Source organism: Chinchilla lanigera, unplaced genomic scaffold (genome assembly GCF_000276665.1).
Source record: "Chinchilla lanigera isolate Chin_1 unplaced genomic scaffold, ChiLan1.0 scaffold00003, whole genome shotgun sequence".
In the NCBI taxonomy this organism is placed as follows: Eukaryota; Metazoa; Chordata; class Mammalia; order Rodentia; family Chinchillidae; genus Chinchilla; species Chinchilla lanigera.
In genome coordinates this window covers 14,503,911-14,516,999 of record NW_004955404.1, presented here as the reverse complement: position 1 = coordinate 14,516,999, position 13,089 = coordinate 14,503,911, and the positions used below count along the sequence as shown (strand labels likewise).

General features: G+C 42.1%; 1 protein-coding gene and 1 long non-coding RNA gene across 2 annotated transcripts in view; one reads left to right on the top strand and one right to left on the bottom strand.

Annotated features, from left to right (window-relative positions):
- Cldn10 (claudin 10) overlaps positions 1–13,089 on the top strand; it is a 114,696-nt gene that overhangs the window by 80,913 nt on the left and 20,694 nt on the right. The window lies entirely within an intron of this gene.
- On the bottom strand, positions 572–13,083 carry LOC106148943. Its single transcript, XR_001234742.1, has 2 exons — positions 11,968–13,083; positions 572–1,396 (listed from the first exon to the last, which is right to left on the bottom strand). It is a non-coding gene; the product is annotated as an uncharacterized LOC106148943 (long non-coding RNA).

The following is a 13,089-nucleotide window of genomic DNA, read 5'->3' as shown; positions in this document are numbered from 1 at the left end:
GCTGAGTTAAAACCCCAGCCCCTCAAGATGATTTTATTTCTTATTGAAAATGTATTTTCTACCTTTCCAAAATATTGTCAGAACATTTGCTCCTTCTTCTTGAGAAAAATGGTGGAAATAAGAAAAAAATGCTTATCATTTTGAGTTTAATTATAATTCTTTTGATTCTAATAGAAGTTTGTGGCACCTCATGGAGTATAATATTTTATTTCATTTTCAAAGGATAACTGTGACCTTTTAACAAGGTTTGTCTGTTAGAACTGCTTATTACAAAAATTAACTACAAAAGACTACCTTTTAGTTGTTAGTATGAATCTCAGATCAGAGATACACAGCATGCGTGTGTCTTTTGAAAATGCCAAGAAAAAAAAACACTAAACAAAAATTATAGGCTGGCTGGTGGTTCTGGCTAGGAAATGAGAAATGATGTTAATTCTTAAAGTTGGTTGCTTTTGTTGTCTGTGAAAATAAGATCAAGCCTGTGATTTAACTAGCTTAAGTTTTGCTGGTTGAAGGAATATTACTTTGTTCAACTGTCATGGATAATACCCCATTTACTACCACGTGACACTGTTTAAAGGGGAGATATTTTCCATGTTTCAAGATTTTGGTGCCTGGGTCTTTCGTATGTGCAATGTTTAATAAAGCTTGTTCACGACAATGGGCTTAGGAAGCTCCTTGCAGTTGACAAGCGTGTGATCTGGAGCACCAGGCAGCAGGGCCACGCAGCCGCGAGGCCCAGAGCCCCCACCAGGAAGCCAGCCGCTGTGCATACTAAATCTGGCTCTGTCATTAACCTGCCCAGGGACCTTCTGAAATTGCTTAATTCCAGCCATGAAAATAAACGTAGGCGCCAGTGCTCCGGAATAGAACTGAAGGAAATCAGGCCGTGCACAGAAAATGAGTCCGATTCATTCTTCCTCCCGCCTTCTGTTCCAACACTTGGAGCAGCGAGGAATTTGGAACCAGGCTGTAGGTTACTGTTCTTTGCTTCTAATCAAGAGAGGCAAATATAAACAAGTGACTGTAACTGGGAGAAACTGGGACATCTGGGACAGATGGAAGAAACTCAAGCAAACTGCAGGATAAATCCTTGTTTGGAGCGGCGAGAACGATTTTGACTCTAGCTTTCCTGAGGGTTCACGCATGTGCAGTGACGCCAACATCCTCTGGCCGCTTTGGCTCTGCATCTCAGCTTTCCAATACCCCTCTCTCATACTTTCTTCTTCCCTCCTCCCCGTCTATCTCCTTTGTCTTTTGAGATAGATCTTCCGAAGGGGCTGAGTTTCCCAGGCTGGGCTTGGACTTGAGATCCATCTGCCTTGGCCTCTCAAAGTGCCGGGGTTACACGCGCATGCCGTCATCCTCCATTCCTTCTTGGTTTTCATTTTTGACACTGAAAGGGAGGAGGAAACAATATTCTTCCACTGTGTATTTTTTATTTCCTCCCTTTACTGTTAAGCTACCCAGAGTTTTAGCGACTCCTTTCACAACCCATTCACCTCCCCTACAAACCACGCAAATTTCAGGTAGGAAAAATGGGTCCAAGTAAATGTAGATTAGCAGCAAGGGAATGACAGAGCCAGAACAGATGTCACAGCCTTTAAATACCAGCATTGCACCCAAATTTAATGATTAAACAGAAGCAACAGCACTGCCAAGGCTAAACTGACCTTATATCTTTCATATGTAAAAATAGTATTCTGTTTGTGCCTTTGCAAGCACGGGAATCAGGGCAGCTGGACGCGTGGAAACATTTACATATCATTACTTTGGATGGATTATTTGATTTAGAAAATTAACGTATATACTTCAGAAGCCAATCTAACTTTGGAATGTTGTCCTAAGTATAGTTCACGTTTGCTCAGACATAAAATATTGCACTGGAAATATGTATGCTACATTCACCAAATAATCTAAAAAGGTTAGAGGGAAAGGTCGTAGTCATGATACAGCAAAAAAAAGTCAGAATCAGTAAAGAGCCACATTCACTTTTGTGCAAGATTAGGTAAAGCACACAGCTGTATATATGGAGATCTGAAATCCACTCTTCTGAGAAGGTTTCTACTCTAAGACTGAAGGTCAGCCAGAACTCACCACGAAAGAACCAATGAAATACAAGAGTCTGGAAAGTTAAAATTCAATGAATGCATTGCCTATGAACAAAAAAGGTACAAGAACCTGGTTCCCCTGCTCTGTGAGGGAAATTACAGTACAGCCATTCTTGGTAGATTGCAGGTATCAAGCCAATTTCAAAAACATACTGCATCTTCCTGAATTTATATTGTGTAATTCCAGACCAGCTGTAGAAAATTCCCCAGTACTCAGCACATTGTTTATATATGTATATATAGGAGGGTTTAAAACAAAAAATGAGCCATGGTTTTGTTTTTATTTCTCTTTTATCTTTGTGAGACAGGGTCTCACTATGCAGTTCAGGTTAGCCTTGAGCTCACTTTATAACCCAGGCTGGTCTTGAACTAGCAAAGATCCTCCTGCCACAGCCTCCTGAGTGCTGGGATTACAGGTGTGCACCACCATGCCTGGAGAGCCATGGTTTTGATATAGGAGAAATACAACTCCTGACCTGTTAGATGTCAAATGTGCTGAGCTCCTGGTCCCACAACATCAAGGTATGAAGTCTTGAACCAAAGGAAGATGTTAGGAGAGTTTTATTAGAAATAAGGCAAGAAAAGTAGCTCCTGAATATCCAGGAGGGGTCCTGAGTGGGTGGCCACCAAAGCTTTTTGTCAGGGGTAATTTATACAGCAGAGGCACAGTGTGGGTTCAACCTGGGTAGAACTGCCATCAACCCATAGGATTATAAGTATGGCTGCTTAGCTAATGTTGATCCAATAGGGAAAGGAGTCACACAGCACAGGCGCATGGAAGGAACAAAGGCATTTTGGGGAAGGGATGGGTCCCAGTGCTCTGGTCACCACATGAGTGACTGATGCCGGTCAGGACCTTCTGGTCCAGGTAGTGCTAGCGACAGTATAATGTCCAGCTATTGCTTGTCCTTTAGGGAGGTGTGCGGGCCTGGCCACTGCATCTGCATCTTGAGGCCTGGCCTTCTTCAGATGCACCTCCAGCCACAGTTCTGATGACTCCTGTGCTGTTAGCCTAGTCAGTCTCTGACTGTATGTTAATTTCTCTCTAACTTAGCTGCCTATAACAATTTGAGGATTATTTGATTATTTGATATATAAACTTATAGACTCATATTCATGACAAGATTATAATTTGAAATCTCTTCATAGGAGATTATTCATTCAAAAAAAGAGATTATTCAAAAGAGGAAAGAGGTATTAGACAATCATGGAATTTTTGAGAGTTTATGCTTAATGTTCCATTCAATATTTTAAGTCACTTATCCTTTTTGGCTAATAAAATAAATTCGACAACTACTTTCAAATGCTTATAATATGCCCAGTTATGTAATATCCACGGTTTTACTTACTGAATCCCCTCAGTCACATCTGAAAATTAACAGGAAATAATAGAATTTTATTCTCCATTCTTCTCCTGTAAAGTACAGTATATGAACTCGAAAAACTTGGAACAACCCAAATGACACTCAAGTTGCTTGACCAAATTTCATTTGTTACTTTATTTATGGTGTCAAAAAATTATAAAACAAGGATGTATGGTGCAAGCTTGTAATCCCAGAACTTTGGGAGGCTGAGGCAGGAGGACAGCAAGTTCCAGCACAAGCTGGACAACTTTACTGACTTAGGGAGACCCTGTCTGAAATATTAAAAGGACTGGTGATGTAGCTCAGTGAGAAAGCCTTGGGTTCACTTCCAAGACGTGAAAAAAAATTATAACTTATAGTGTTCTGATTGGGGGGAAAAACATTGCTTAACACTGTAGGATTACATAGAAGGGCAAATTGTGTGGCAAAGAAGCTGCTGACACAGGGCATATTTGTTTATCAGAAACATTAATGTCACACATCCTTGAGGTGTGGCAATTATAATAGTACAGGCAACACATGACATTTGCTTTGTTCTTTAGATCTTTTTATTAATCTTCACAAATCCTAAGTCAAACATAGAAACAGCTATTGCTGTGAACCACAAAAAGTGTGTAACTGCTCTCTGTTCACCAGATTTTCAGCGTACAAGTCCAACGTGATTTTCCATCTTTCTCTGCTGCTCTTCCAAGGCATCTGTGGAGATGACTCTGCACTAACCTGAACCCTAAAGCCTCCTAATAAATTACTTGTAAATATTTTACCAGTACAAGTATATCTTTCAGGACAAATACGATAGCTTTCAAACTCTAAATATTCAAACCTTGTTTTTAAACCAGGTTTTTCTTCAGGACTAAACTCAAGATAATCTTTTGAATACTTGATATACACTTAATGGTTTATTAGAAACAAAGAAGCCACATTTTTGGTTTTTTGTTTTGTTTTGTTTTGTTCTGTGGTTCAGGGGACTGAACGCAGGACTTCACATATTCTAGGGAAGAGCTCTTCCCCTGAGCTACATCCTTTGCCCAAGAACTCGTTTTTGATGTTCATTCTGCTCATTTGAAAATGTTAAGTAAAATAACTTTTTAAAAGACTTTTCTAACTCTGGTATTCAAGAACAGGAAGATATGTATGTCTATTGGTTTTTAAATGACATCAAATTGAGATATATACACAGCTCCTGCCTAACAAGTACAAGGTCCTGAGTTCGAGTCCCAGTACAAAAAACAACAACAACAACAACATAAAACTGAGGTATAAAATTTAGCACAAAGTCAGGTTGATATAAATTGAGATGGCAAAGCAGCATCAGAACTGTGCTCTTTCAGGAGTTAGTCTGTGCGGCAGGATGCTGGGAGAGGGGGAGGACAATTTCAAGACCACTGCCACCTGCAGTCCCTCAACTTGATGGCCATGCTCTGTTCTCCAAGCGTGTCCCTGGGGTGGAGTCCCAGGCACACAGAGGAAAAGGAACTTTTCCTTAATTCATACAAATGTATTCCAGGATGCAGAAAGCACTACCTGTTACTTCTCCAAATCTTTTCTGTCTTCCCTTGAGAGATACTTACTCTTTCTTACCATCTTCACTTCTCCCCTTCCACCACCGAACCTGCATCCACGTGGTTTCCTCCCTACTTCCTTCCTGCAAACAGCTCCTCCCGAGCTCATGGAGGACCTGCAGAGTCTCCCCTGCTTCCTGCAGCTGGGGCCCTGAGCAGGGTGGACACCACTGATGGCTCCGCTCCTTCGTCCTTAAACCAGTGTCCTCACGTGACTTCCAGGACTCTTGCCCTGGGTTTTCTCCTGCCCAGACTCTTGCCTTCCTCCTGTCTTTGGCTGGCTCCTCTGAATCTCCATGAAAATGGCAGAAGATGTCAGGGCTCAGGCACCAGGCCTTCTCTGCTCTGTGCGCACTCTGCCCTAGAGGATCAAGCTAGCCTCATATGTACCACCCAATTACAGGTAACAGCAAAATGTGCCTTTTAGGGTTGAGTCTCTGACTTGAACCCTGGTTTTATAAGTTCAAGGACCTCCTCGACATCTCCTCCTGGCTGTATACTGGGAACCTCACATTCTACAGGTCTACAATCAAATTCCTGATGACCCTCCAGACCTGTTCCTCTAGGGGTTCCTCATCTCAATAAAACTTAATTCTTTCAGGAGCTGAAGCCAGATGCTGCTGTCTTCCTTGGCTTCTCTTCCACTCAGGCATCACTGCCAGTTCCTCAGTAAATGTTGTCAACTCCACCCTCAAAATACATCCAAATTCTGCACTGGACCATTTCTCACGACCCAAACCTACCAGCTGATCAGAACTACCATCAGCACTCAGCTGGGTTATTGCTATAGCTCCCCGGGGCAATGTAGAAGAGATTACAGTAATCCAACTGTGTGATGACAGTAGCTCTGACATATAAAATGTTAGTTACTCCTCATTTTAAAATCTGCTCTGCCTGAAGCTACTTGATCAATGCCTTCATTTCCTTCAGGTCATCACCCCAAAGTCCTCTTCTCATGGAAAGCTTTGCTGACCACCTAAAGTTTGAAAACCATGCGCTCACCACACTTCCTAACCCTGTCTCCACCAGCTTTTTTTCTTTAACACACATGATCTGATACACTGAATATTTTTCATACCTTGTTTCATATGTTGTTCATTGCAAAACGTATTAGAGGAGGGGCTTCGTGTGTCTTGTTCACCATATACACAATGTTGGAAGGATGCCTGGAGCTATAGGCATGCCATAAATGAATTCTGAATTGGCTCAATGAATGACTAACACTGCTGAAAAATGGGAGCACAAATAAAATGCCTATAGGGTTGTTTGAGTGCAGTCCTCATGGAGATGAATCCTGACCTCTTAACCTAGTTTCACCAATCTCTTCAAATCAGTGGAAGTTGAAACCACTCCCAGCCTCTAGGCTGAAGATTTTTCATGCCACCATCTATCATGGTTGGTCAGTCCTCCCAGGTTCCAATGCTGTTTGACAGTCCCTGATCACTTCTGTCTTCTCAACCATTTCCTTAAAGGCACCTCTAGCACATTTTCCAGCAGCTTGGGTTGTTTGCAAAGATGTGGCAGAGACAAGGGAAAGAAAAATCAGTGGGCAAGAAAACCTCACCCAACATCTCAATGTGATGTTTTCTGTGTCGTAGGATAGTGCACGTTCTGTCAGTTAATATGGGTCACCACTTTACCTGGAAACTGCATGAGAAGGAGATCCATCGCACAATGAACAACATACACTGCAGAGCACCTCCAGCTGAGGGTAGCAGGCTAGGAGGGCGGTCCCCACCAGCTGAACATCTGTAGTTGTTTTCCATGGATCTCTCATTTTCTCTTCTTGTTATGGAGTGGGGAGTGTGACAAGCAGCTCTTTCTTATATAACATTTGGGGGTTCTATGCATGCTCCCTCCCATGATGCTTCTGTTTTTAATCAGATTCTTGAGATGCAGTCCCTATTCAAGAGGGTTTAATTGCCACTGGGGCCCACCTGAGGGCGCGCTAGTGCTCAGTGCACATCAGGGGACTTTCCCTGCTCTGAGTACCATGGTTTGGCCCTCTGGCTCTTGGGCCACAGAAGTAATTGTTATTTTATTTATTTATTTGGAGGGGTACCGGGAATCGAACTCATGACCTCAGGCTTGCCAGGCGAGCACTTATGCCCCTGAACTATATCCCCAGCCAGGAGCAAATTTTTTAACCACAGGAGCAGATGAAGAGGTGGGGTAGTGGTAGGTTTCAGGGTGGAACTGGGTCAGTGGGTAAACCCTGCCTTAGCTGGTTTCCTCCCCCTTTATGTGCCCCCCCATATTTGTTCCTGTGTTATTTCCCTCTGAGAAAGTGGGTCCCAAAAATCTTTTAGTAAGCGGGGCTGAAGGGAGAAAGTCAGTCTTCTGAAGTTGCTTCCTGCGGAGCTGGGACGCAGACCCTTCCTGCAGGGAGTCTCACTCTCACCTATCTTTCCCTAGATCCTTAGAGGGTCATGAGGGTGGAGAGATTTGACAGAATGTTTTTCCCCTCCAATCAAAGAGGACACACCATAGGATCGCTATGTGTCAGCACGTGATGGGAACAGAGTTGTTGGATTTTATGTGGGACCTGGAGACAGTATGGTTTCAAGCTCAGCAGAACAAGCAGTAGAGATGTCCAAAGAGTTTGCATGTATACTCCTGTTCCAGTGTTTGATCCTCAGGGATCCAAATTTGCCTCCCATAATCCTTTTGGGCTTGTTGGAATGCCCCAGGTGGGTAATGTGGTGTACCCACCTGGCGGGCACAACTTTATCCTGGAAGGGTGTATCTAACTGTCTATCCCACACAGCCCAATGGCTCATGCCATAGTCAGCAGAATATTGTAAAAATGGTATTACAATTTAGGCTGCCTTCTGTTGGCCAAGTCTCCTCATCTTAGCATGTACATAGGCCATGCAGTATTACAAAGGAAAATGAGCCTTTTCTCCTTTAGGGTCTCCCACTGGTTGGAGATGCTCCTGAGCAATGAGTTAGAAGGTACTGATGAGCTGATCCCCAGGTGTCCTAGTCTAATAAAAGGAAAAAAAATCCATGAAAAATGGGATAATCAGATGGATACTAGGGGAGAGGTATCCAGATTCTAGCCTCAAAGGGGCCAAGCATCCCTGGGCTGTCCATCTCTTCAAGAAAAGTGCTGGCTAGGCGTTTCTAACCCCGATGCCACTGGTGCTGCTGATAAAACCCATAGGAATCCCACCTTGTCTGCCCTGACAGAAAGGGACCAGCCCACGGGTTTAACACTAATCTGTCTAGTATATGGTTGGACTTTCCACTTAGCATCCCTCGGGACATAGAGAATGAAACAGGAAGTTGCCAAAGAGGCCAGTAGTAGGGGCAGGATTCCCCCAAGAGCTCAACTAAAGGCTGTGAAGGAAGGCCTCTGATACCTGAATGAGTTTCAGGGAGTTCCCTGGTGCGGCCATGCACTCAAGGTCTGGGTCAGTGATGGGTGAGCAATCTTTGAAATGGCAGCTAAACATGACCCAGAGACAAAGTCTTTTCTGTGGCAGGGAGACCCTCTGCCTCAAACAGATCTGAGAGTGACCTAAACATTGGTCTCTTAAGGAAACTTGGTTTCCTAGTGGTCCTTGAATTTGCTCCTGCCACTGCAGAGTGGTCTTGAACCCTTTGGGGACTGTAATGGACAGCTCTTTCCTCTACAAAGGGGTCTTACCCTCTGGAATCTCCTGGCAGTCCCAGGAGATTTTTAAAAGACTGTCTCCATGCACTGTCCCCTCCTCACAGCTACTGATACACGCGCTTTGAACATAGCAAAGGAGAAAGACAGAAAGCAGGTAAAAAGTAACGCAACGAGAACACCAAAGGAAATAGCTTACACCTTTCCTTATTGCTTGTGTCTGTGAATGACGGCATTTCCTAGGAATCATGGACTTACAGACATTCTTAGAGTTGGAAATGATTGTAGAGGTCAATGAAAGTGGAAACTCTAACTCAAAGAAATAAAATGACATGTCTAAAAATAAAGATTTACTTACTGCTTCAACCTGGATACGTAGGTTGAATCAATATACATGAAGTGCTCATTGACCAAAAAAGCACATCCAATCTATCGTAACCCCTGGAAGTTTCCAGTATTCCAGAGTGAGTCATTCCAGGCTGGCAGGGGATTTGCCAAGACAGCTATAAGCTGCTGACACCCATACCATATCCCTCCATGGGCTCAAGAGTCACCTAGATGATCCTAAGATACCTTAGTGTTTGGGAATGAGGATGTTTCAAATGAATGCACTACAAACAAATCCACAAGGTAAATAGCAAGAACTTATAATAGACCCATGAAAACATTTTGATGCATTTTGATATCAGAGATTGACAAATGATAAAATAACACAACCATCTGCACATTTACATTTGCACAACACAAAATATATATTACATTTCTATATGCACAGTGATACAATGGTAAGCGTATGTTAATTCCCTAACCACTCCTATCACTCTGTAGCTTTCTTGCTAAGTAGATTACAAATAGCATAGAGTTCATGTAGAGCATTACGATAAACTAAGAGTGTTGGAGAAAATAGAAGGAAAAAGGAACACAGACGTGCTATTTTAACATCTCAGTATCGGTATTAATGTCTTCTCTAACATAGTGTGACGGTATTTGGCTTCTTGGCAGTTGTTTATTTAGTTAATATCGTGTTTATCAGGACCTCAGTTTCTTCCCACCTGATTAGCAGAACCCCACTTCGCTGGAATCTAGGAAGGAGCTAATGTAATGTGTACTGAAACCAAATTTGATGCTTAGAAAACCCTTGAGCTGGTAAAAGGCACACCTGTGTTATTTGGCAAGTGAACTGAATCTCAAGTAAAGCATTTCTGCAAATCTCTTGTTTAGTTGGCTAAACTGGTTTTCACTCCTATTAAACAACCATGGGATGGGGGTAGGGCATCCTCTATTTTTCCTAAATGACCACAATAATGCCAAAGAAACAACTCAAAAGTGGAAAGTAAGTATTTCAGAACATTAAATATCTTCGGGTAAAATTTGTTATTTTCTAGATTTATTAGTTCTGGTAGTGAAAAACTATATGATGTTTTATAAAGACCAAGTTATTAAGATATTACTTCAAATAACTTAGAGAAAGTAACTTTCTTGATATATTCACTTTTATATTTAAGGTAAGAATGGTCAGCTATAAGTCATTAATAAAATTTCAGTGAGGTGAATTCTAAAGAAAACAAGGAAGCCTCTATTAGTTGAGAGGTACTCTCTATAAATGAGTTTGTGAACTATGTGAGACCATATAATGATAAAGTGAAACAAGCCATCTATAACGTCATTTAAAAAATCTTCTCTATTTTACCTATTTTCATTTTCTGGATATTCTTCTGCTGGATTATGTGGCACTTCATAAGAACTTTGAGTTCTTAAGCCTAAACTGGTTTGAAAAGCTTTAATATAAGGCATTCTAAAATAAATGTTCAATTTATTACATAATATGTTTTAGATATTAAAGAAAGTTAAAATTTTCATTCTTTGATCAGGCACTTGTAGTCTCTTTGAAAATATAACTTTTCACCATAAACATGCAGTCCATTCTTGGGAAGAAAAAAAGTGCAGCACTGTCTAACTTCATAGAAGATAAAGGGGAAAAGCAAAAGAAAAATTAATCAAGTCCACAAGCATGACAACCCCAGTCCTGTTTAGCTGGCAAGAGAACTAAAAGTACTGCCATTCAGTCTAATTTATGGATTGTTTGTGGTATTTCCAGCCCCTTTTAAATTGAAATTGTGCTACAATCTCTATAGTAATAGAATATTTTTTAAAATTTTCAACAAAGAGATTAATATTCTTTCCATGATACACACCATCTGTTACACCAAACTAACTCTTTCAACACATACACATTAATTTCAGCTCGTTATGCACTAGGCACTCTGGCAATGCAGTCTTAAAGTCCACCCCAAGAGATTTTGGTTTCACGGGTGTGATCGCTCATTGTGGCTGGGCTGTTCATTCTCAAGAGTTCCTGGTTGGAATTTAGGATTTGTTTCCTCTGGAATTACTGCAGGGGTGATCTGGGCTTATGGATTTTTTTTTTTTAAAGAACAATAGGTAGAACTCTACTATATGTTAAATAATTTTGAGTGTAGGGCACTGTATATATAGTTCAGTGACAGTGTGCTTACTTACCTAGCATGCATGAGGCCTTGGGTTCAAGTCTGGATACTGCAAAAATTAAGTGAATAGATACACACTACAAATTTGGGGGGACTGGTCACAGTTCTTCCTCTAAAACCAACAGTATGCTTTAGGATCCAAACAGTGACATTTACAACTAACAAGTTGGTAAGTTAGCATCTGCGTGAGTCCTAAAGGTCACAATACTACACTAAACTAGATCCATATGTCAAAAGTAAGTCAGGGCTCTGACTAGCAAAAACAAGAACTCATTAATAGGTTTAGTGAGTGCCTACCGTGAACACGACGCAGCAGTGAGCCTGTAGAACAAAACCAAAAACTAAAGCAGAAACTTTGTGCAATATTTAATTTCAGGAAATTCCATAAGGAAAGTGACAGCTCATGACTTCTTGTATTTTCTGAACAGCAAATTGTATCAGAAATAGATGGGTCCTTCAGAAAGAATTATACCACAGAAATGAGTGGAAATGTGCCGAAAGGAAAGAAACCAGATGATAAAGGCACTTTATGGTGAATCATACAAAAACACAGACGCCACTCTCTGGCTGATGTTGAATAGCTGGGAAGATGTTAGGACAGGGCTTCCCAAACTTTGCTTTTAAGTTTGACCTACCAGTGAGCCCAAAGTGATCCACCAGGACAAGCTGGAACAAGAGCAGAACTGTAGGATAACTGCACCGGCTTTCAAGCAAACCTTGCTCAGCCTCATTCCCACCCATGCAGTCTGCAGTTGCTCGTGCACACACACACACACACACACACACACACACAACCACACCACCTACCTGCTGTCCGCAGCTTTGTTACCTCAGAGCGCAGACTACAGCATTTGGTCAAAGTTAAAGAGGCACAGATCGGCCTCTACATAAAGAAAAGCTTTCTTTTTAAGAAAGACTGTCAAAATAAAAGAAAAACGCAGACTGGACCTCTTGCCGTATGCTAAACACTTAGCCCTGAAGTGGCTGGCAAGGGGCTGAAGAATATTCTAGAAACAGGATAATTGTGTTGAATGGAGCATGTCCCAATGGTCTCCAACGGTCCTTCCAAACCTAAGTTTTGATGATTTTATTGTTCAACTTCCTCACTTCTCCACGGTCACTTAGTCACCTCTAATTTCATTCTGCACCCATTTGGTTTAAAAAAAAAAAAAAAAACCAGACAACAAAGGGCAGTTAAATTCTTCACAATAAACCAAAGTATCCCTGTGAAAGGATTGTGAAACAACATTAGGAACCAGCGTTGTAGCAGACTGATTTATAGGACTTTTGGTTAATTTGGCAAGAAGCGAATCCTGAAAGGTCATACCAAGAACTGCAGGAACTTTGAGTGGACAAATAACCCCATAATAAAGCCAGTGTCTTTGTTCTGTCCTTTATACCCAGATTTGTGACCTCAGGGGCTGGAAGTACACCCTAATCTTTATGTTTGTCTTGAGACAGCAATGAAGGAATGAATGAGTTTATTTTACAATCAGCCACCAAAAGTGGAGGTGGTTAGAAAAAGTTAAATAGAATCCAACTTCATAGCATAGAACCCCAAAACTGGGAATTACAGGGACAGTGACTTCACGGGTCGTGCAGCAGAAGGCACTGCGCCTGAGAGAGCGAGGTCAGGGTTGTAACAGGCCCACCGGGGCCTGGCTGTCCTCTGCCGCCGCTGTGTCACGCACCACTTTACAGCCACCTTCTGCATACCACGCGACCCAAAAAACTGCAGGCTTCCAAGGCAAGGCTAGCTTCAGGCCCAGAACCAACACAGGGGGTCCTCCTCGGCGAGCCCGGCGGGGTCATGCAAAGAAGCGTGGCGCGCAGGCCTTTCGAGTTCAGCAAAGCGAGGCTGCATTCACTGTCGCCTCCCGGTGCCCTCTCAGAGCGCGCCAGAGGCTCTCTCCGGCTTCCACGCGACCC